We start from the raw sequence: 22,568 nt of genomic DNA on the forward strand, positions 1-22,568 counted from the left end.
CGTGGTCTCAGGGAATCAGGGCAAATGCAGTGTTAGCTAAGTAGATGGAGACTCAGATATGGTGGCCACCTATGTCTGTATGCCGGGAGAGGGGAGGGCTCAACAATCAAATAATGGCTTCTGCCAGCTCCTCCCTCTGGGAAAGAGCTGCCTCTCCAACCCTCGCCCTGAAACCAGACAAGTCAATTCCTCCCCATGTGTCCCTGGTGTCTTTTGAGCTGCTACTCCAGTGCTGGAGCTGAGATCAAGTGAGACTATCAGTGAATAAGTCCATGTGTGGGCCCTTTAAGAGGAGTGCCTAGAACTGCAGCCGCTCTAGTCTCACTCAGCCACAATCTCCACTGTTTTTCATAGTTAGAAGTTATGGGAATTCCTCTCCCTGGTACTGAAACTCTGGGCTGGGGAGCCTGATGTGGGGCTGGGATCCCTTGCTCCTCTGGGTGGGAACCTCTGCAGCCAAGCTATCCATCCCAATTTTTTTTTTTAGGATAATTAATTTAGCCATTATGTTTAATTTTTTTTTTTTTAATTGTGGAAGGGGAACAGGACTTTATTGGGGAACAGTGTGTACTTCCAGGACTTTTTCCCAAGTCAAGTTGTTGTCCTTTCAGTCTTAGTTGTGGAGGGTGCAGCTCAGCTCCAGGTCCAGTTGCCGTTGTTAGTTGCAGGGGTCGGAGCCCACCATCCCTTGCAGGAGTCGAGGAATCGAACTGGCAATCTTGTGGTTGAGAGCCCACTGGCCCATGTGGGAATCGAACTGGCAGCCTTCGGAGTTAGGAGCATGGAGCTCTAACTGCCTGAGCCACCGGGCCGGCCCCCTATCCATCCCAATTGTTAACAGTCACATGCAGGTGTGGGACCAGCCTGTTCATGTTTACGTCCCTCCTACCAGTCTTGAGGTGGCTTCTTCTGTATGTCTTTAGTTGTAGGGCTTTGGTTCAGCTAGACTTCTGGTGATTTTCAATGATGGTTGTTCTGTAGGTTAGTTGTAGTTTTGATGTGGTTGTGAAAGGAGGTAAGCACAACATTTACCTATTCTGCCATCTTGACCAGATATCTTAAATGTAATTTAAAGAAATAATCTCCTATTGGTTCTGTTTCTCTGGTGCTCCAGAGAAAGCACCAGTCCCCCCAGGAACAGTGATGTGGGCATACACTTCCACCAGTAGCATAGGGATGTGCCTTGTTTCCTTTTGCTTGCCAACACCTGTTATCACCGAAAATTATCAGGGTATATGGTCTTTCTTTCTTTTTTTAAACATGCAATCCATATACTTGGTACATAATTCAAACAATACAAAAGGGTTTATGGTTAAAAGTAAGGTAGCCATCCCTATTCCCCAGTCTCTTAGATCTCTTCCTGAGAGGCAACCCCTGTTAACTGCTTCTGGAGTCCTCTTCAGGAAATACCTTAGGCCTGCACTGTCTAATATGGTGGCCACTAGCTACATGTTATTGAGCTCTTGAAATGTGGCTATTCCGAATTGAGATGTGCCATAACATATAGACTGGATTTCAAAGACTTGGTACACAAAATAGAATGTAAAATGTGACATTAATAACTGTTCCCATGGATTATATGTTAAAATGATAATATTTTGATACTGTGTTAAATAAAATATTAAAGTTAATTTCACCTCTTTCTTCTTACGTTTTTTTTTTTAAATGTGGCTACTAGAAAAATTTTGAATTATACCTGTGGTTTGCACTATATTTCTATTGACCAGAGCTGTTCCATGCATATTGAAGTGTTTGCTTATAGATCTTCCTTCTCCTTTAATTTACCCAAATGGTGACATCTCAAGAATATAGCAGGAGAAACACCCAACCAAGGCTGTGATTTGTACATTGCTGGGTGCTATTGGGCAGCCCCACTGGCCAAAGCTAAACCTCCATGGGCTGTGTTACAGGCAGAGATCAGTAGGCCACAGCATAGGGGGTGGGGGAAAGGGAGATATCCTTTTGTCCTTGGGCCAGAGGTCACCAGGGCCACCTGTCCCCCTCCTCGGCTGGAGCCTCAGGGCCGAGGTGAGGTGCAGTCTTGCCTTTGGGATATGCCCTAACTCATGCCTTTCCTTTAAAAACAAAACAACTTTAAAATCTGTATTGACCTCTGGGCCACTAAATTGTCAGCCTGAACCTTCGGGTGTGGTGGGCTTTCATATTTTCTGTCTCACCTTGAGAGGTTTTGTTAGGCCAAGTCTCTTACATCCAGGAAGGCCAAAGTCAGTTTGGTCTAGGACTATGAGGTGAGCTGTACATGCAGATCAGCGAAATGGAAAAACAAATGATTGTTTTGTTATAATTGTCAGTGCTTTCTAGGTTATATTTTGTCCTCAAAAATACAGACCATTGATTTTTACCTCTGTATATACAAATCCATTTATGATCATACTATTGCAGAAAACTAAAAACTTAGAAAAGAAAAAGGAAAAAGAATTTGGCAACCAGGGAAAAGATACAGGAAACGAGAGCATGTGAGGATTCCACTAAGTTCCAGGATGGAGCAGGGCAGGTTTGGAGTGTTAATGCAGGAGAGACTGGCAAGGAAAGATCAATTGAAACCATCTGCTTCTAGAAGAGGGCCAGGTGCCACCCTGACAGATGGGCACGAATGCTAGCCTGGCATGGGGCCAGCTGTTGCTCGGCCTAATGGTAGAGAGCAGAGTCTCTCCTCAGCATGTGTGGCCACCACCCAAACCTGGTCAAGGCAGGGCCACAGGGGCCTGTAACTCCTGTCCTGCTTTATGAGGTGGAATTCTGCACAGTGCTTCAGGCTGTAAGTGGAGGTTACCATAAGGAGACAGGCAGGAGGGTGCTGTGGGCTACCCACCTATGTGTTGTGTATAAAGGGATATGCTTTAAAAAGCATTCTTTCTTCACACTGTGTCAAAATTTGCCCATTGGAGCTAGTCAAAAATTTCCCATGACCTTTGACCTAGGAACTGTTCCAAGAGGTGAGGATAGGAAGTGAGTTGACATTAGCTTGGTGTTGCCAGTTGGAAACCTTTCCTCTCAGTCAAAGTGGATGTATACATTGATGACATTTATTGTTTTTGTCTTTCCTTTCCTTTTCCAGAAAATTATTCTAATCCGTTCTCACCTGTGGTAGCCCACACAGATGGCCACAATTCTCACCCCTCCTTTCATCTGTGCCCTTGGCCATGTGACTTTGCATTGCTTTCCCAGTGTGTGGGTTGATCTACCCCAGCTGTGGACACTGGCTCAGCCACGTGACTGGCTTTGGCCAACAGGCCATTAGGCGTGACGCAGAGGCTCGAAATGGCTTGTGCATTGGAGCTTGCTCTCTCTTGGGCATCTGCCATCTCCATGATAATATGCTTGGGCTAGCCTGCTGGACCCTGAGAGACATGTAGAATGGAGCGGAGCCAGGGCCAGCCTAGATCAGCCACCAACCAGCCATGAGTGAGTCCAGCTGAGATCAACCAAGTTCCCTAGCCAGCCATCCGGATGTGTAAGTACTTATTGTTGTATGCCACTGAGCTTTGAGTTGGTTGTTAGGCAGTATTGTTGCAGCCGAAGCTAACTGATATATCCAAAAGGTGAGAGGGCCTGAATTTGACTTTTGTGTATATGGGAAGGGAAATCTATTTTTCATATGCTTTCCAGCCAATGCTGCCCACTGACAATGTTTGTGCAAATTTGTCTCCACTTGCAGCGGTCTCAACAGCAGAATCCTGGGAGATTTCAGTGACCCAGAGCAGTCATAAATTAAGCTGTATTGGAACTGTGTATGATTTTATAATACGATCACCCATAAAACCTTAAGAGTTCCTTTAGAAAAATGTTCAAAACTCACGTGTGGACAAAAAGCCCCATATGTGTAGCTAGAGCCAGCTAATGTTTGTTTTAGAAACTTCCCTATTTCCTGACTTGCAGAAGTTCACCCCTGCATACTCACCAGGGTAACAACTTTGGTGTCTGCATTAATGTCCTGAGCCTGTAACGAGAATCTCTTGCATCCACGTAGCAGGTAATTTCAGTAGTTCTCACAGCAGGGTCGTAATTCTTAAATACTTAAAATATTAGTATATATGTTGTCTCTTCTGATGAATAGAACCTTTTTCTTCATCTTGCTGTTAACAAAGTTAGATTCCCTCAAGTGATTGAAAAGCACTCTGCCAGCCTAAAGTTCTATAAAAACTCTAAGTAATAGCAACAATAAAACCTTATTAGCCATTTCAGGCTCTGAATCAAGATTTTCAATCCTTGGCACCTAATTAAACGTTTTACATTCTAAAGAAACACATAGCATTAGACCTCTCTCCAAACGCTTCCTTTCCTGATTGGGATTAGGAAATTGGTCAAGACTTTGTACGAGGCACACACATGCAACTCGAAATAAAGATGTCTTTGGTAATGCTTTCAAACAGTAAGAGCCTCAGATCTGGCTGATGTCATTAACTGCTGGTGGGGTTTGGGGTTTTTGGCGAGCCTACAGGCATCTCCGGGGCTTTAAGGATGTTACCTTGTTATAGTCTCACACTTGCGTTATGAGGCTGGTACAGCATTACCCCTAATTTAGGGAGAAATGACAGATGAGTGCCAGTAAGAACCTTTGAGTTCAGGCTTAAACTCATCAGCCCTAGAAGCAGAAGTGCTCAGCTTCAGAGTCTCAGTCTCTCATATGCCTTCTTCTGCAACTCTCTTCACGTAGAATCTGTGCCTACACTGGCCAGTACGGTCACCACCGTGGCTGCTGGATGCTTCCAGTGTGACGAGTCCAAATTGAGAGGTTGTTATGTCAAATACACTCCAGAGTTCAAAGGCATATTATGAACAAAATGAATTTAAAATACCTGGTTAGGGCGGCCAGTTGGCTCAGTTCGTTAGAGCGCGGTGCTCATAACACCAAGGTCACCGGTTCGATTCCACGTGGGCCAGTGAGCTGCGCCCTCCACCACTAGATTGAAAACAACGACTTGACTTGGAGCTGATGGGTCCTAGAAAAACGCACTGTTCCCCAATATTACCCAATAAAAATTTCAAAAAGACCAAACACCTGGTTAATGATTTTTATATTGATTACATGTTGAGATAATATTTTGCATATATTTGGTTAAGTAAAGTATATTATTGCAATCAATTTTCCCTGTTTCTTTTTACCTTTGTGTGCATAGCTATTAGAAAATTTAAGATGACATATATGGCTTGAATTTTCTTTCTATTGGACAAGGTTGCCCTATAGGAAGAGAGATAGCAAAGGTTAATATTGGACAACCTCTAATGGGAGTGGACAATCTCCCGGGCCTGTCTCCAGGATGGAGGTACTGAGTGGGGAAATTATTCCGTAGAATTAAACAGCAGGTGGGCTCAAAAATCCAATATAACAGTACCCTTTGAATTGGGGTTGAGAGCTACAGAATCCCAGCACTGCTTGCTAGCCTGCCTCAGGAGCAGCCACTTCCGTGTGTGAACATATCTTTGTAATTGGTTCTCAGGCTTCCAACACTTTGGGTTCTTTGGTGAGTGTAGTTGCCAAGAGCTGATAGGATCTGCAACGGGCAGCTGCACAAAATGAGCACAAAGGGAGCATGGGCGTGGCGTTAAACATAGCGCCACGGCTTTGGATAGCCTCCTGACAGGGTTCAGAAAACGTATTTACCTTTCCAACATCACTGTCTCATGCTGGGTTCCCCAGGAAGAGGACTCTGAGATGGAACTTAGCATGCAGGAGGTGTCTTAGGGAGAGCCCTCGGGATCCACCCCTGAGGAAGGGAGCAGAGAACACAAGAGTGGGCAGAGGGAGACGTGGAGCTGTGCTGTAGTCCTCAGGGAAGCCCTAACCAATTCTATGGGAGTTTGAAAGATAGAATGACCTACTTTTGGAGCTGTCTCAAGGTAGGGCGAAAGGGCGGGGCTTTAATACCCCCTTGTCAATCAGTCATTGGAGGTAGTCTGCTCTGGGAAAAGAAGTAGCCTTGCGTGGAGGGCCTGATAGCTGGGGGTTGTCCGCTGGTGGCACTCCCCACAGCTGGGGGGGAAAGAGGTGTCGTGCGGGGCGGCCTGCGGGGTCTCTGCTCCTGCTCCCCACATAAGAACGCAGGACATGGTGAGGCCAAACAGGAACACCCATGGAGCCATAGGTAGGGGAGTCACACCACTATACTCTTGCTGGCGGCTGGGTTGGAGACACAGGAACCAGGAGCAACACAATTCTCAACCCTCTCTACACCGCTTGCAGGCTCAGCCACCATTTTCTTGCTAGCTCCCCCCTTTTTTCTGCTAGCCTAGCCATGGCAGTTATATTAGTGCCCAATGGCTCACTGGTTACAGCTGACGGCCAACTAGCCACAGCTGATGGCCATTTGATCATAGTCGATGGCCATTTACTACCTGAGCCAGCACCTTTCTATGTGAGGCCGAGAGCCTGGAAACTGCACTCCTGGCTCTGTCCCCACAAGAGGGATGCCACTGTCACAGAGCTGGCATCTGAATCTAGGCCCCCTAATTCCTTGTCCAGCACTAGTTCTCCTGTTCTGCCCAACCAGAGAGAGATTCTTCCACAGAGCAAAACAGAATAACCAGGATCTGGAACCAGAAACACTCTGCAAGGGAAACAGGCCATGATTCTGATTCTGCTCCCTCCACCCGCTTCAAAAAAGTGCCCATTGTCACATGGGATATGTCAATCCTGGAGCGTCAAGGAACAGGGGAGATTTACTAAGGGTGTAGCGAAAAGCTGCTGTGAGGATGGGCCAGTCAGCTTTGCCGTATCCTGTTACACAGCTGTACGCTCCAACCTCAGCCAGCAGCGTCATCACTATAAGCCAAGCTTACGCTCATCAAAGACAAACACTGTAGTCTTGATTGCTGGAGAAGCAGGAGCTCATGCATCTGAGCACTCAGGATAGCGACATGGTGGCTCTTGGGCATTGTCAGCATGGTTTTCCAGCAAGAGCCCCCACCAGTATGCCAAGTACATGTCCAGGTCAAGGGCCCTCGGTGATGGCAAAGCTCTCAAAAGAGGTCAAGAAGGTGATCAGTTCTGGTCACTGTCTGTGCTTTCTGTGCAAAGTTCTAAGCTAATGGTGTTGGCCCAAAGAGCTGAAGGCCTGCCAAAACCTTGCAGGGGCGGAAGGTGACAGTGTCCAGTGTCAGCCTGGAAAATGGAGGATTGGATCCAGGAAGCCTGACTGTTTTGATCACTGTCTTTCTTACACAAGTCTCTCCTGTGGTTAACATAGGAGTAATTTAGCTTTCGCAGGGCCCCCAGTAAAGCTAGATGGAACCATATCTCTCTCAGACAGATGGGGTGGGGGGTGGTGTCTCAGACAGCGCTCCTTGGAGAGTGCCGACTCGGCGTATGGAGAAATGCACGTGAAATAGAAGCCAGGTAATGAAAGTTCCAAGCACAGCAGCAAATAATCAGGCAATTATTGAGCTAAGACTATAGCTTTAAGTCCTGAAACTTCTGAGTCAGAAAATTCTTGTAATAATAGTTAATAAGAACATAACCCTTAACCATAAGAAGCAGGAAAAGTTGTCTAGAAGACGAACTGCGGGCTACAGCTGAGTTAACAAACAAAAATGCAGATTTGTGACGACTTTAACCAAAAAGAATGGAACAATAGTAAGTGCACTGAGGCTTGGCAAAGGGGGGAAGGCATCGGCAGGAAACATGAAAAACCTGCTTTACCTTGATTAGCTCTTAATGAGTTTTTGGCTGAATGGAGGGACCACTCTTTTACCTCCATCTCGTGGTTAAACACAGAACTGCAGGATACTCTGAGTCTTCTTTCCCCCCTTTTCCTATTTGCCAAACATCCCTGTGCCTCAATCCCCAAAGTGGGAGTCGGCTGATTGAATTTGCCCCACCGTTTCCCCTCTCTCATTTCCAAGTCCCAGCTCTATTATATGATAGAACCATAGCTTTTTTACTTGGCCCTTTCTTCCCTCTGTCAAGTAAGAGAATATAAGATTACAGGTACAAAATTAGTTACTATAATGAGAAATCATAAGAAATTCTGAATTTTAAGGAGTTGATAAATACTTAAACTTCACGAAATCCAGACAAGGTGACATAATGTATATTTTTAACTGCTTAACACACCTCTATAGCACTTTTTATCTTACAACTTTTGGCTGCATACTCGGTGATCGATTTTTGGTTTGATCAATAATTCCGAAAAAAAAATATATAAAGTTAATCTGAAATTAGGGCATACAAGAGCAATTCGAACGCCTTCTTAAATTGCCACTACATGGTATTGGGCTACATAATTATGTAATCGAATTACTCTTATGGGATAAAAATTGACTCATTGATAAATATGTTTCTTCAGGGTATTTTGCTGTGTCAGTGGCAATTTTGCCTGCCGTTTCGTCTGGAACTGCCAGAATTCATCAGAACAAGAGGCATCAGATACTCTAAGATATGGTCCAATTCACTGGGGTGGATAAAACACGTGACTTCACAGACAGACCTACTCACTGTTTGTTATACTGTTATAGGTTTGTGCCCTACAACCCAGGAATTCTGATAAATTCTATTCCACATACATTCCATGAGAAAGAAAAAGGAAATACATGGTACATTCATAACATTTACATTGCTTTGCTGAATATATTCCTGACAGGAGAGAATTTCCTTTGTCTAGGGATGAATAAGAACTAAATCCCCTGTTTATAATTTTTCATGTCTGATGATTGGAAGAATTTTCCACAGAGTAGCTTCTGACTCCATAACTTTCAAATCTTGTTTCTCTTCCACTACTCATATGCTTCTGGTTCCGGGTACCATAGGACATTTTTACATTGAAATACAACCTCTGGGCCTGGATCTCCAGGTTACGTCAGCTGGGACCTCAGCCCATGGGCGGTGAGAGTGTTCCTGGAAGCTGTTCCTACACTGGCATAGCTGGCAACGTCTTACAAACACTCACAAAATACCCCACTAGACCCAAATTAAATATGTCCTAACTCAATTTCCCCTTAGCTGGATATAAAAAAATTCTCTTATCTACTTCAATGCTACTAGATCTGAGGTGAAGTATGGCTGACAGGAAGTAGGAATAAAAGGACATTGGTTATAAACAGATAGATGAATAAGATACAACACTGCCCTGAAGAAACTTGCTGACCAGGAGGGCATTTAAAGATGGCATCTAAGCAGCTACATTACAAGATGGAAATTGATGAGAGCCTTAAGAAGGGTAAAGATAAACAACAACAAAAACAATAATAAAAAGCTAACAATCATTGAGTACTTACTATGTGCCATATACTTTTCTAAGCATTTTACATGTGCAAAATCTTTTAACCCTCACAGCAGCTCTACAGATTAGGTGCTTTTATTAACAGCTCATTTTACAGAAGTAGAAACTGAGGCCAAGAGATATTCGATGAGTTATTCAAGGTTACATGGTTAGTGGAGGGCAGAGCCTGGGAGTGGGGAGACTGATTGGCGGCGGGGGTTGGGTTTGCACCAGGACAAGAGAGTGGTAATGTGGCGATGGGGAGACAGGTAGGAGGCTGGGTGAATCCCAGAGAGCTGGCTTTGGAGACAACAAACAGTGATACTATTTGCTGAGAAGAGGAATGTAAGAGGAGAAGCTGGCTTAGAAAAAGATGATGAGTTCAGTCCTGCCATGTTGATTTGAAGCATCTGTGGGACATCCACATAGAGAAGGCCAGGAGGCAGTTGGATATCTGAGTCCAGAGCTCAAGAGAGAGAGAGAGCTGGGTAGGAGACAGTGTGGGTCATCCCTGTGTAGTGTTTGATCTACTCCAGGAGAGTGACTGAGTTCCCCTGGGATGTGTCAGGTGTAGGAGGAAGCTGAGCTGTAATCCCCTCTCTGAGGCTTTGTCTCCGCCTTATGACTTTGCCTCCTGTGGCTATGGCTGACTGATCCATGGAAAGAAACCTGACCAAGGCTGGACCAATCAGAATTCTCCCCTCGATTTTCAAACTGGAGCTAAGGGGAACCATTGGGTAGGAGGCTCTGGAGCAGATGGGAGTCACGTGGTGGAAAGAATGGCATCACTCCAAAGAGAGAAGCTGGGAGAAGAGAGTATGGGGGCCAAGAGAAAAAAATCCCAGGGGTCCTGATGGCCCAGCTGCATCCCTTTTGTCCTTTTCTTCCCACAATCGGGTAAGAGTCCCAGCATCCTGCCAGTAAAATTCCCATTGGGCTAGGCGAAGCTGGGCTGAGCTTCTAGTGTTGGAGTGGGGAGTTCAGAATTGAGTGGGATGTGAAGAAATACCACGAGTGCAGGCAACTTCCAAAGAGCTCACGGTGAAGAGAAGGGAGAGAGAGAAAAGGCCAAAACTCAACAAGAACGCAGGGTCAAGGAAGGGTTTTTTATTTTATTTCAGGTTTTTAAGCTGTGGCAAACTTAAACATGTTTATGTGCTAGGGTAAAGAGCCAGTAAAAGTAGCATAAATCATAACAACAGAATATACTAAAATGAGGCAGATATACCAAGCTATAAAAGCCTTAAAGATAAAGAAAATATGCCCTCAATAAAAATAAAGAGAAAAAGCAGAAGGAAAATAAGCCTTGTAGTGGAAAGCAGGCGTTGGCATGAGTACCCACACATAGTCCTGGGCAAACCCTGACTCTGGTCAGGAAGCAGTTCCAAGACCTTAACCTCTTGCTTTTTTCACCTCCAAGGGCTCGGCCAGGGCACTGGGAATGGACTCTTGAGAAGCAGCTAAGCAGCGATGATTAGGACGATCCGCCCACTCAGTGCAGTATATACAGCCTTGGGTGTTAACTCAAGACCACAGTCGGGGAGGAGCCGCTGGAGAGTGGAAGATGCAGGAGGGAAAGGAGATGACTGCGGAGGTCTCTGCATAGGGGCGGGGCTGGTGTCCGGAGGCCAGGGAGAGATTAGCTTCAGATCGGATAAGAGGCCTTTGGCTGTGAGACGAGAGAAGGAGAACACCTGTGTGTCAGGGGAGCGAGGGGCAGGAAGTGCACTCCATTTTCCCTGCAAAGTTGAAGGCAAGAGCATCTGCTGCGAGTTACCAGGAATGGGCGAGGTGTGTCACTTAAGAAGGCTTTTGGCTTCAAGTACCCCAAAATCCAAGCAATAGTGGTTCAAATCTTAAGGACCTTTACCTTAGCTAGCAGGAAGTCTGGAGGCAGGCAGTTCCAGGTTTTGTCCATGGTTCATTAATTGCATGGAGAATCTGGTTCTGTCAGCCTCTCTGCTCTGCCATCCTTAGTTATTGGCCTTTTCTTCTCTTTCTTGTCACCTCATGATGTCAAGATGGCTGCTGTCGCTTCAGGCATCAAGTACCTGCTTTAGGAGAGGAAGTCGCGGACAGTCAGGCAATAAGAAAACTCCCCATTCCCACCTCTTCTCAGGAAGAAACTTCTCTTCAGAAGCTTCCAAGGAGGCTCCCTTATTAGCCAGGAGTAGGTCACAAACCCATCATAGAACATATTCCCCCAAATTAAGAGATCTTTGCCTAATACCCAAACAAAATTGGCTTCTGTTAGCAGGGAAGAGGTGAGGGGGTGCCTTCGGTAGACAGCCCTAGGGTCTGCTATAGTCAAGTAGGGAGCTCAAGTAGAGGGAAACAGTTTTCAAATAGCTGTCAAAGGGGAAGGAGAGAAACAGAGCATTGCCCAACGGCAGTAGGGGTCCAATTGGGTGCGAGGCTGAAAGTGGGCAGATGGGAATAATTGCCAAAGTCCCCATTTACACAAAAGGCCCCAGCACAGCCCTAGAAAAAGTTGAAGAGGTTGGGCTCTAGCAGGTTCCACCAAAAGGTCACATGATGGAATGATCAAATTCTAAAGCATTGACTGGCCTGACCATCACGCATGATTAACACTCAGGGTTCAGTTGCAGGGAAAAAAAAAATCAGTCCAGCTATTGTAAGTAGAAAGGGATTTAGTTCAGGGTATTGAGTATTTGCAAAATTGTAAGGATGGGAGGATCCAGCTTAGGGCTGACCCTCCAGGAGTGACTCTCAGAGCGACACCACAGAACTACTGGCCTGCCGAGGGCAGCTCCTCTACTGCTACCTTCACCAAGAAGGTAGGACTCTAGCAGGCTTGATGGGGACTGGCAGCACCAAAAGCATGCTGCCTTAGCTGTGATCCGGGGCTCAGGAAGACTCATGCTGTTGCTGCAACTGCTAGTTGACACCCGTGAGGCTAGTTTGGGCACTGGCAAACTGCTGCAGAAACCATGCTTGTCAATGGCACATGGCCTCGGCCTTACTCCCCTCCTCCGTGTCGCACACAACAACATCTTATTGGTAAAATCCAATTAGAATTCAGAACCCTAGCTTTCTAGGCTCCATAGTATAAGAAGGCACAGAGAAGGATAGATGTCAAGAGAGCAAATCTTCCACGTCTACTACAATATTCTAGTAACTTCCTACCCCCAAGGCTGCTTTGAAGAGCTTTTTCGTACTTCAGATCACAAAAAGTTTTGGTGATTCCTTTTTTATTTAGTTTATTTTTATTTTTAACTGTGGTAAAACAAAAAACCACACATAACATGAAGTTTCCTATTTTAACCATTTTTAAGTGTACAGTTCAGTAGTGCTAAGTATATTCACATTGTTATGCAACAGATCTCAGAACATTTTCATCTTGCAAAACTGAAACTCGATACCCACTAAACAGTGATTTCCCATTCCCCCTCGTCCCAGCCCCGGGGCAACCAATATTCTACTTCCCATTTCTGTTAATTTGACGGCTCTAGATACCTCGTATGAGTGGAATCATACAGTATTTGTATTTCTGTGACTGGCTTATTTCTGGTGAATGATTCTTTTAAGAAACTCAGGCTATCAAAATTTGCAACCACCAGATAGAAACCCAGAATATATTATAAATCTTTGTTGTAATGAGCTGAAGCAGACCTATTCCACAGTCTCAACAGCCTCGCTATAATGCATCAGCCCAACGGCATCGCTTTAAGCAGATTTTTAGAACGATATGTCTTTTTCTTATAACCTGGGATGGGCATGGAGCTCTCAAAATGAGTGGTCAAGGAAGCCTTGTCTACAGTGGGGAGAATGCGCTTTCTGGCACATTCCCTGTGGTAGGCAGAATTCTGAGATGGCTCCCAGGGTCCCCCACGCTTCATAGACTCCCTTCTCCTTGAGTGTGAGGGGGACTTATAAATATGGTGGCATAACACTCCTGTGATTAGGTTATGCTGTATTACATAGTTGACTTGAAGAAAGGGAATTATCCTGGGTGGGCCTGGCCTAATCAGGTGAGTCTTTTAAAGGGACTAGGTTCCTCCTAATGAAAAGGACCCAACACCTGAGACATATTTGGTGTCAGGGAGATTCTCCATTTCTGGCTTTGAATGGTGGGGGCCACATGGCAAGGACCTGAAAGTGGTCTCATCTCAAGGAGCTAACAGTGACCCCTAACCTATAGCCAGCAAGAAAATGGACACGTCAGTCCCACAATGTCAAGGGACTGAATCCTGACTACAACCTGAATGAACCTGAAAGGGGACCCTGAACTCCAGGTGTGATCGTAGCCTTGGCTGACACTTTGATTTTAGCCTTGGGAGAACCTGAGCTGAGAATCCCGTCACACAGGGCCCCGACTTCTGACCTACAGAATTATGAGCAATGAATGGCTGTTGTTTTAAGCTGCTAAATTTGTGGCGATCTGTTACATAGCCATGGAAAACTAACACATCTCAGTTCTAATACTGGTCCTGCCTCCAATTAACTGTGTGACCAAGGGTATGTCACTTTACCTCTCTGAGCTTCAGCTGCCACAGTTAATGAAAACAATAACTCATTTCCTGCCTACAGAATTAATGTGAAAATCTAATCAGTTAATGTATGTGAAAGCACTTGGAAAGTTATAAAGTGGCTGTAGGGACAGAGTTCCAGAGAGCGGTTTCCAGGCTCTCGGCCTCACGTGGAAAGGTGCTGACTCAGGTAGTAGATGGCCATCAGCTGTGGCTAATTGGCCATCAGCTGTAACCAGTGAGCCAATTAGCCACTGATATAACTGCCGCGGCTGCGTTGGTTAGTCGGTTGGTTGGCAGGCAGAGAAGCGGACAGCAGGTTGCAGGTCTTGTGGATCCAGCCTCCAGTGAGACTATAGTGGTATGGCTCCCCTATCTATGGCTCCGTGGGTGTTCCTTTTTGGCCTAGCCATATCCTGCGTTCTTATGTGGGGAGCAGGACTAGAGGCCCCGCAGGCCGCCCCGCACAACAAATGGTGCAGCGAACAGGGTCTCCCGCACGACAGTGGCTTATAGGTGGAAGTTTATTATTGTCATTTAAAAAATAACCTCCCCGTCAAATATATGGTGATGGAAGGAGAACTGACTCTGGGTGGTGAACACACAATGTGATATGTAGATGATGTATTGCAGAATTGTACACCTGAAATCTATGTAACTTTACTAACCATTGGCACCCCAATAAATTTTAAAAATAAATAAGTAAATAAATATTAAAAAAATAAAAATAATTCTCCAACTTTGACCACAAGAAATGATTTTGAATCAACCAACTCAGGGCTTTGGAGTTAAATGATCATGGGTTAAAAATCCTGGTTCTGCCACTCAGTAGCCATTTTTTAATTGGGTTATTTAATCTCTTCAGGACTTAGTGTCCTGGGAATACAAATATGTACCTCATTAGGTGATCCTCAAATATCACAGTGCCTAGCACAGAATAAGGGTTCAAGATATCGTACTATGTCATGGGTGTACCGGGCCTGGAGGGCAGCCGGCTCAGATTGGGAAAATCAGAGGCTCCAGAAGAGCGATTTCCCACAAGATGAAATCGATCTAATACTTGACGTCTGAATGTCTTTGGAGTAGATTTAGATATCTGGCAAAGTTTACAGCTATGTTACTGATAAGTATGTAGAGAACTAAGAAAACCAGAAGCTAAACGACTATTAACTCCAGGGGAAGGATTGTGCATGAAAAAAGGATAACCAGGCCAGCCCAGTAGCTCAGGCAGTTGGAGCTCCATGCTCCTGACGCTGAAGGCTGCCGGTTCAATTCCCACATGGGCCAGTGGGCTCTCAACCACAAGGTTGCCGGTTCGACTCCTCGAATCCCACAAGGGATGGTGGGCAGCGCCCCCTGCAACTAACAACAGCAACTGGACCTGGAGCTGAGCTGCACCCTTCACAACTACAATTGAAAGGACAATTTGACTTGGAAAAGTCCCGGAAGTATACACTGTTCCCCAGTAAAGTCCTGTTCACCTTCCCCAATAAAATCTTTTTTTTTTTAAAAAAAAAGAATAACCATAATTTACCATGGATCAGGTGTACAAAATATTTACAAAACATTTAAACATTTGATAAGACAAACGCTAAATCATGATCCAATCAAAAGAATAGTATAACCATTGGGAGCATGGGGGTGGGGTGGGTATGTGAAGGCACACACGTGTGTGGAAAAGCAGGAGGAGAAATGAAAAATATTTAAGGAAAAAAGAATAGATTGATAGATTAAGTATTATGCTCTAATTTGACTATCATAAGTGAAAGATATTTTAGTCCTTTAAAAAGATTGTATTTTAACTTGTGGAGACAGAGTCCCAGAGAGCAGTTTCCAGGCTCTCGGTCTCACGTGGAAAGGTGCTGGCTCGGTTATTAGATGGCCATCCGCTGTGGCTGGGTGGCCATCAGCTGTTACCAGTTAGCCATTTAAGCCACTAATATAACTGCGGTGGCTGAGCTAGCAAGAGCAGATTGTAGTTAGCAAGGGGGTTGGTCGGTTGGTTGGCAGAGAAGCAGCTAGCGGATTGCGGCTAGCAAGTGTGGTTAGCAAGCGGATTACATTGTGGATCGTGTTGATCCTACTTCCTGTGTCTCGCCTGGCCGCCAGCGAGACTGGGGTGCAGGAAGACCCCTCATTGGGGTACTGGCAGATGTTTGCTTTTGTGTCTCAACCAGCCGCCTGCGAGAATATAGTGGTATGAACCCCCTACCTGTGGCTCCGTTGCTGTTCCTTTTTGGCCTCACCATGTCCTGCGTTCTTGTGTGGGGAGTGGGAGCTGAGTCCCTGCATTACACTTGTGAAAAAAAAGATATACTGATAATATTTTAAGAGGGCAGCAATCATAGGATTTGGGGCTAGCTCACAGTCTCCTGGACAGAGCAATATTTCCCTGTCAGAGGGAGAGCTGCAGGGCTCTAGAAGGCATGGAACTTTACAGTAAGAGAAAAATAAAATTCCTATGTGTTTTACTTTGGGAAGGTGTAATGCAGGGTCTCAGCTCCTGCTCCCCGCATAAGAACGCAGGATATGGCGAGGACAAAAAGGAACACCCACGGAGCTATAGATAGGGGGTTCATACCACTATATTCTCACTGGCGGCTGGGTTGGAGACACAGGAAGCAGGCTTCACACGATGCGCAATCTGCCGTCCGCTCCTCTGTCACCCAACCAACCAACCAACCAACCAACCAACCCCCACGTAGCCACAGCAGTTATATCAGTGGCTGATGGCTAAACTGGTAACAGCTGATGGCCAACTAGTCACAGCTGATGGCCATCTACTACCCGAGCCAGCACCTTTCCACGTGAGGCCGAGAGCCTGGAAACTGCTCCCTGGGATGCTGTCCCCACAGAAGGTGAAAAAAAAAAAATAGTAGTAATAAATGTGAAGGCATCTGCCTGTGTCAAATTCATGACAGAGACAAAATGGTATGCAGGTGGCAGTGTTCAGAAGGAGTGTATTTGACATCATTCATTCCCCAAGCTCCCCAGATCCAGTGTGGAACACACCCACTTGCAGCTGACATTACGGCTGAGGGCCTATCACATAATTGGAGCTTATCAGCCCTGGGTTGGTTGATTCAAAATCATTTCCTGTGGTCAAAAGTTGGGGGCTTATTTTTAATATGACAATAATAAACTTCCATTTATAAGCCACTTACTTTCCAAGCGCTTTCACATACATTAACTGATTAGATTTTCACATTAATTCTGCAGGCAGGAAATGAGTTATTGTTTTCATTAACGGTGGCAGCTGAAGCTCAGAGAGGTAAAGGGACATACCCTTGGTCACACAGTTAATTGGAGGCAGGACCAATATTAGAACTGAGATGTATTAGTTTTCTTTGGCTTTGTAATAGATCACAAATTTAGCCGCTTAAAACAACAGCCACTTATTGCTCATAATTCTACAGGTCAGAAATTGGGGCTTTCCCCCCAATACTATGCTAAAGTATAATTTACGTGTAGGGAAGAGCACAGATCTTAAGTAGATAGCTCGATTCCGTTTTCTCTGTGTATATACCTGTGTGACCAGTGCTGAAATCAAGGTATGGAACAATTTCTATCACCCCCAGAGAGCTTTCTTGTGTCCCTTTCCAGTCAACACAACCCCCTTTGCCTCCCACAGGTAACTGCTATTGTGACTTTTACTACCGTAGATTAAGTTTTGCCTGTTTTTAAGTTTCATATAAATGAAAGGGTGTAGTACTTCTTTCACTTAGCAGAATATCTATGTGATTAGTCCATGTGGTTTTGTGTATCCATGCTTTGTTCTTGTTTTAGTGTTTTAATTTTTTTATTGAGATATAATTGACATGTAACATTATGTTAGTTTCAGGTGTACAACGTAATGATTTGGTATTTGTCTATATTGTGAAAGGATCACTACATTAAGTCTAGCTAACATGTCACCATACACAGTTACAAAAATTGTTTTCTTGTGATGAGGATTTAAGATCTACTCTTCTGCTTTATTCTTTTGTATCCCATTATATGACTATCCATTGCACTGTGGACGGACATTTGGGTTGTTTAAAGCCTGTGCTCTTGTTTTTTGTTTTTTTTTAGGCGGGCGCAACTTACAGTGTGGCCCATGCTGGGATCGAACCAGCAACCTTGGTGTTATTAGCACCACGCTCTAACCAACTGAGCTAACGGGCCACCCCTGAAGCCTGTGCTCTTAACCACTACTCTATGTATGAGATCAGTGTCATCTTCTTGCTAATTCCTTTCGTGTGGATGACACTTACTAAGGCTGGTAGGATTGCTGGAATGGATTCATCAACAGGGAGCAGGCGAGGGCCTTGGGGTTTGTGGGGACAGAGTCCCAGAGAGCAGTTTCCAGGCTCTCGGCCTCACGTGGAAAGGTGCTGGCTCGGGTAGTAGATGGCCATCAGCTGTAACCAGTTAGCCATTGGCCACTAATATAACTGCCGTGGCTAGGCTGGGGGGTTGGTTGGTCGGCAGAGAAGCGGATGGCGGATTGCGGCTACCAAGTGGGGTTGGCACGCACGGATGGCAGGTTGCGAATCGTGTGGGTCCTACTTCCTGTGTCTCGCCTGGCCGCCAGCGAGACTGGGGTTCAGGGAGACCCTCTGTTGGGGTACTGGCGGGTGTTTGCTTTTGTGTCTCGACCAGCCGCCATCGAGAATATAATGGTATGACTCCCCTATCTATGGCTCTGTTGTTGTTCCTTTTTGGCCTCACCATATCCTGCATTCTTGTGCAGGGAGCGGTAGCTGAGACCCTGCATGACAGGGTTTCTCAGGGAGTGGGCCCTGGACCATGCTGGTGAGGGCAAGAGGTAAACCACCTTTGCCTACCATCTGAATGCTGGCTCATCCTTCAAGGACAGCAACAGTTTTCCCCGAGGTAAATTGTTTTACAATCTCCATGGAGATCCGAAAGCCCCCCCAGTTTCCCGAGAAGTCCCTGAGCTTCCACTGATCAAGTAGTCAGGGTTAGGAAGGGTTGTCTGGCCTCAAAAGCCATTTGTAAAGCTAACAAACAAATCACAAGGCAAATTGAGTCCAGTCTGTTTCTGGGTGAACCCAGCAACATTTTCATTGTGGGCTTAAGGGTGGGATTGCTAAGGCATAGGCCGGTGGGGTCATCTGCACAAAGCCTGGGCAAGTTTTATGGGCCCTTGGTGGACTTGCACGCCTGCTAGAGTGAACATGCCCAACAAAGAGGCCCTTTAAAGGAGAGAGGTTTTATGGTCTTCAACAGCAAGCTAGGGCTTGTTCTCTCCGGCTTTGGGAAGGAGGCAAGGGAGAGGGTGATTTACAGCAGCTGGGACACCTCCCCTCCTGTGAACTTCTTTGGGTTAAAACATGCATTTGGTGGTCTCCAGAAGCTTGCAGGCTGGTCTACAGTGAGCAGCTGGGGGTGACAGATTACCGCTGTGAAGATGATTAAAAGCTTGGAAAACAGGACTGATGGGCCCTCTTTAAAAGAACCTGGATTATTCAGCCTGGAGAAGTAAAGATTAATACCCATGCTTAAATATATAGGTGGTTCTCACACTGCAGTTGGTGGTCAGCTATTCTCCATTTCTCAGAAAACGAAATCATAAGATGATGAAGTGGTTTTAAATTCCAACAGGAGGGACCAAGGGTTGAGAACAAAACGCCAAGGTGTGGCAATGAGAGTTGAATGTTACACTGAGTTACCATGGAGGCTGCTGGAACCTTTTCTGCATAGCTGTGCAAACAGACTGGAAGTGCCCAAAAGTCAAGAAGAGACGGGATGGCTTCTAAGGTCACCTTATTTCTGCACTGTTGTCTTAATGCGAGTTCCCCAAGACACAGACCCTGAGACAAGGATGTGGATACAAGTAGTTCACTTGGGAGGAGGTCCCAAGAAGCGTGGCGATGGACTGGGGAAGTGAGCCAGGGAAAGGAGGAAGGGCAGTCAAGGGTCAACTAAACAGCAGGCGACCTCTGTGGGCAACTGGGGCACAATCGCACTGGGGACTCTCTGGGAGATGTTGTGGAGCAGAATATTCTCCCAAATGAGCAAGGAAGCTGGGGTACTTAGCCATCAACTCCCACCTCTTGTTGGTAAAGGCTCATTTCTATTCCAAAGAGTCTTATGGCCATTTGTGTGGGTAACAGAGCCTTAGAAAAATGAGACTGTGCAGACTTTTCAAGGATTGTTGGTACAGACATGGCTACCAGGGACACAATCCTAAACCATGGGCCCCCTTATTAAAATGGGAAGCACATGGCGACCAGGTAATAAATGGTGGTGATTCCATTGGGTCCATGAACCTACCAAGTGGTCATTTCTCTGGTCCCTGAATGTCTATTGGAATGGACACACTTAGTGATTAGCAGAACCCCCATCCATACTGGTTCCTTGGTCTATTGAGTAAGGGCTACCGTCGTAGAGAAGATGAGGCGGAAGCCTTTGTAATACCTTCCTCATACACCAAGCCAAGAGAGTGAATCTTAAGCAGTATCACATCCTAGGGGGTTGGCAGATATTAGGGCCTCCCTCAATGATGTAAAAAATGCAGAGGTGGTGGTCCCCAACATATACCCATTTAATTCACCAGTCTGGCCTCTAAAAGAACTGGATGGATCATGGTGAATGAAAGTAGATCACTTAGTCAAGCAAAAGCCTCAATTATAGCTGCTTTGCCTAATGTGGTATCTTTGCTTCTGGCACATGGCATGTGGCCATGGATCTGGCAAATACTTTTCTTTTCCATCTCTAGTAGCTTGCATTTTTGTGGGCTGGACAATGGTAGACATGGATGGTCTTGCTCCAGGGCTATGTTAACTTTCCCACCCTCTCTCATAATCGGAAAGCCTCTGGACCATCTGGACATTCTGCAAAACATCACATGGATGCACCATGTTGATGGCGTCATGTTAATCAGACCAGATGAGCAAGAAGTGTTGGAGGTCTTGGTAAGACATATGAGTGTCAGGGAGTGGCAGATAAACCCTATGAAAATTAGGACCCAACCACATCAATGAAGGTTTGAGAGACCCAGTGGGCTGGGACATGCTGGGACATCCCCTACTAAGTAAAAAAACAACTTATTGCATTTCATCCCACCACTAAAAAAGGAGCACCGTCTTTGGTAAGCCCCCTCAGGGTCTTGGAGTAGCGTGCTCTGCACTTGGGGATACCCATTAACTGGGTGATACAGAAGGCCGCCAGCTTTGAGTGGGGCCCAGAGCAGGAGAGAACGCTGCAGGAAGTCCAGGTTGTAGTGCCAGCTGCCCTGTGGCTTGGGCTGTATGGCCTAATACTTGAGATAAGTGTAGTGGGTAAAGATACTGGATGGAGTTTATAGCAAGCCCCGATGTGAATAGAAGAATCACAATGTAGCTGCCTGGATCTAGCTTCTGGAGCAAGGCCATGCATGCTATTCAGAAAGCAGCTCTCTGCATGGAGCATCTAAATATGGGGTATCAAGTGACCATGTGACCATAACTGCCCATCATGAGCTGGAACTGTAAGACCTACCAAATCATAAGTTTGGGTAGGCTCAGCAGCAATCCATTGTGTGATGAAAATGGTACTTCTGGATTGGGTAAAAGTAGGACCAGAGCGCACAAGTAAGCTGTACTAACAGCTGGCCTAGATGCCCATGTCATCCACCACTGTTGCAGCAGCATCTTTCCTTCATCTGACGTCAAATAGCGACATTTTGGGGGGTCCCTCATGACCCCCTCATGATGAATAAGGGGAAAGGCTGAGCTTGAATCACAGATGGGTAAACTTGGTACGTCGGTGCAAGCCAAGAATGGATTGCTGCCACACTCCAGCCTCGATCGGAGATGGCCCTGAAAGACAAAGTTGAGGAGAAATGTTCTCTGTGGGTGGATATCTAGATGATGCACATGATAATTTACCTTGTGCAGAAAGAGAATGGTCTGAAGTAATAAAATATATAGACTCAAAGGCAGTGGCAAATGGCTAGGCTGTTTGGTCAGGGAACAGGAAGGAGAAAGATTAGAAGATCAGGGACAAACATCTGGGGAAGAGGCATATGGAGGGACCTATGGGAGTATGCACAAAATATGAAGATCTTTGTGTCACACATAAATATCCACCAGAGAGCAGCTAGTACAGAAGAGGCACTAAACAACCACGTAGACAAAATGACTCTGCCAATTGACATCAGCCATCCTCTGTCATTGGCCACCCCACAGCACGATAGTATAATAGGTATGTGAAGGAAGTAGTCATAGCAACAGTGATGGAGCTTACTCATGAGCCTAACCACATGGGCTCCCCCTCATTAAGGCTCATCTAGCTACTGGCACTGTTGAATGTCCATTCTGTCATTAACGGACCAATGCTAAACCTCCAGTATGGCACCATTCCTCAAGGCAACCAGTTGTCCACTTGGTAGCAAGTTGATTTCCACCCTGGAAAGGGCAATGATTCATCTTGACTTGGATGAATACATATTTATGGTATGGGTTTACCTTTCCTGTCCGCTGGGCCTCAGCTAGCACCACTCCCTCAGGGCTTACAGAGCACTAGATTCACTAACATGTGATCTCACATAACATCTCCTCAGACACAAGGATCCTCTTTATAGCAAATGAGACATGACGGTGGGCATATGACCACAGGATGCTCTGGTTCTGTCACATACTGCACCACTCAGGAGCTGTTGGCATGATAAAGTGGAGAAATGGCCTGTTAATGGTGCCACTGACACACCAACTTGGAGATAATATCCTGTAAGGATGGGATGCCATCTTCCAGGATAGTGTACATACTCTAAACCAACAATGATCATATGGTGCTATAGCCCCAATAGTAGGATATATGGATCCAGGAACAAAGAGGTAGAAATAGGAGTGGCCCAATTAATATCAATCCCATT

At 45.7% G+C, this 22,568-nt stretch overlaps 1 long non-coding RNA gene and 1 other non-coding gene across 4 annotated transcripts in view; one reads left to right on the forward strand and one right to left on the reverse strand.

The window, feature by feature from the left end:
- Window positions 1-22,568, forward strand: part of LOC117026224 (uncharacterized) — a 91,198-nt gene that overhangs the window by 35,728 nt on the left and 32,902 nt on the right. The gene's annotated exons all lie outside the window — the stretch shown is intronic.
- TRNAI-AAU (transfer RNA isoleucine (anticodon AAU)) lies at window positions 17,799-17,872 on the reverse strand. The gene has a single exon. It is a non-coding gene; the product is annotated as a tRNA-Ile (tRNA).

Source organism: Rhinolophus ferrumequinum, chromosome X, assembly GCF_004115265.2.
Source record: "Rhinolophus ferrumequinum isolate MPI-CBG mRhiFer1 chromosome X, mRhiFer1_v1.p, whole genome shotgun sequence".
Taxonomy (NCBI): domain Eukaryota; kingdom Metazoa; phylum Chordata; class Mammalia; order Chiroptera; family Rhinolophidae; genus Rhinolophus; species Rhinolophus ferrumequinum.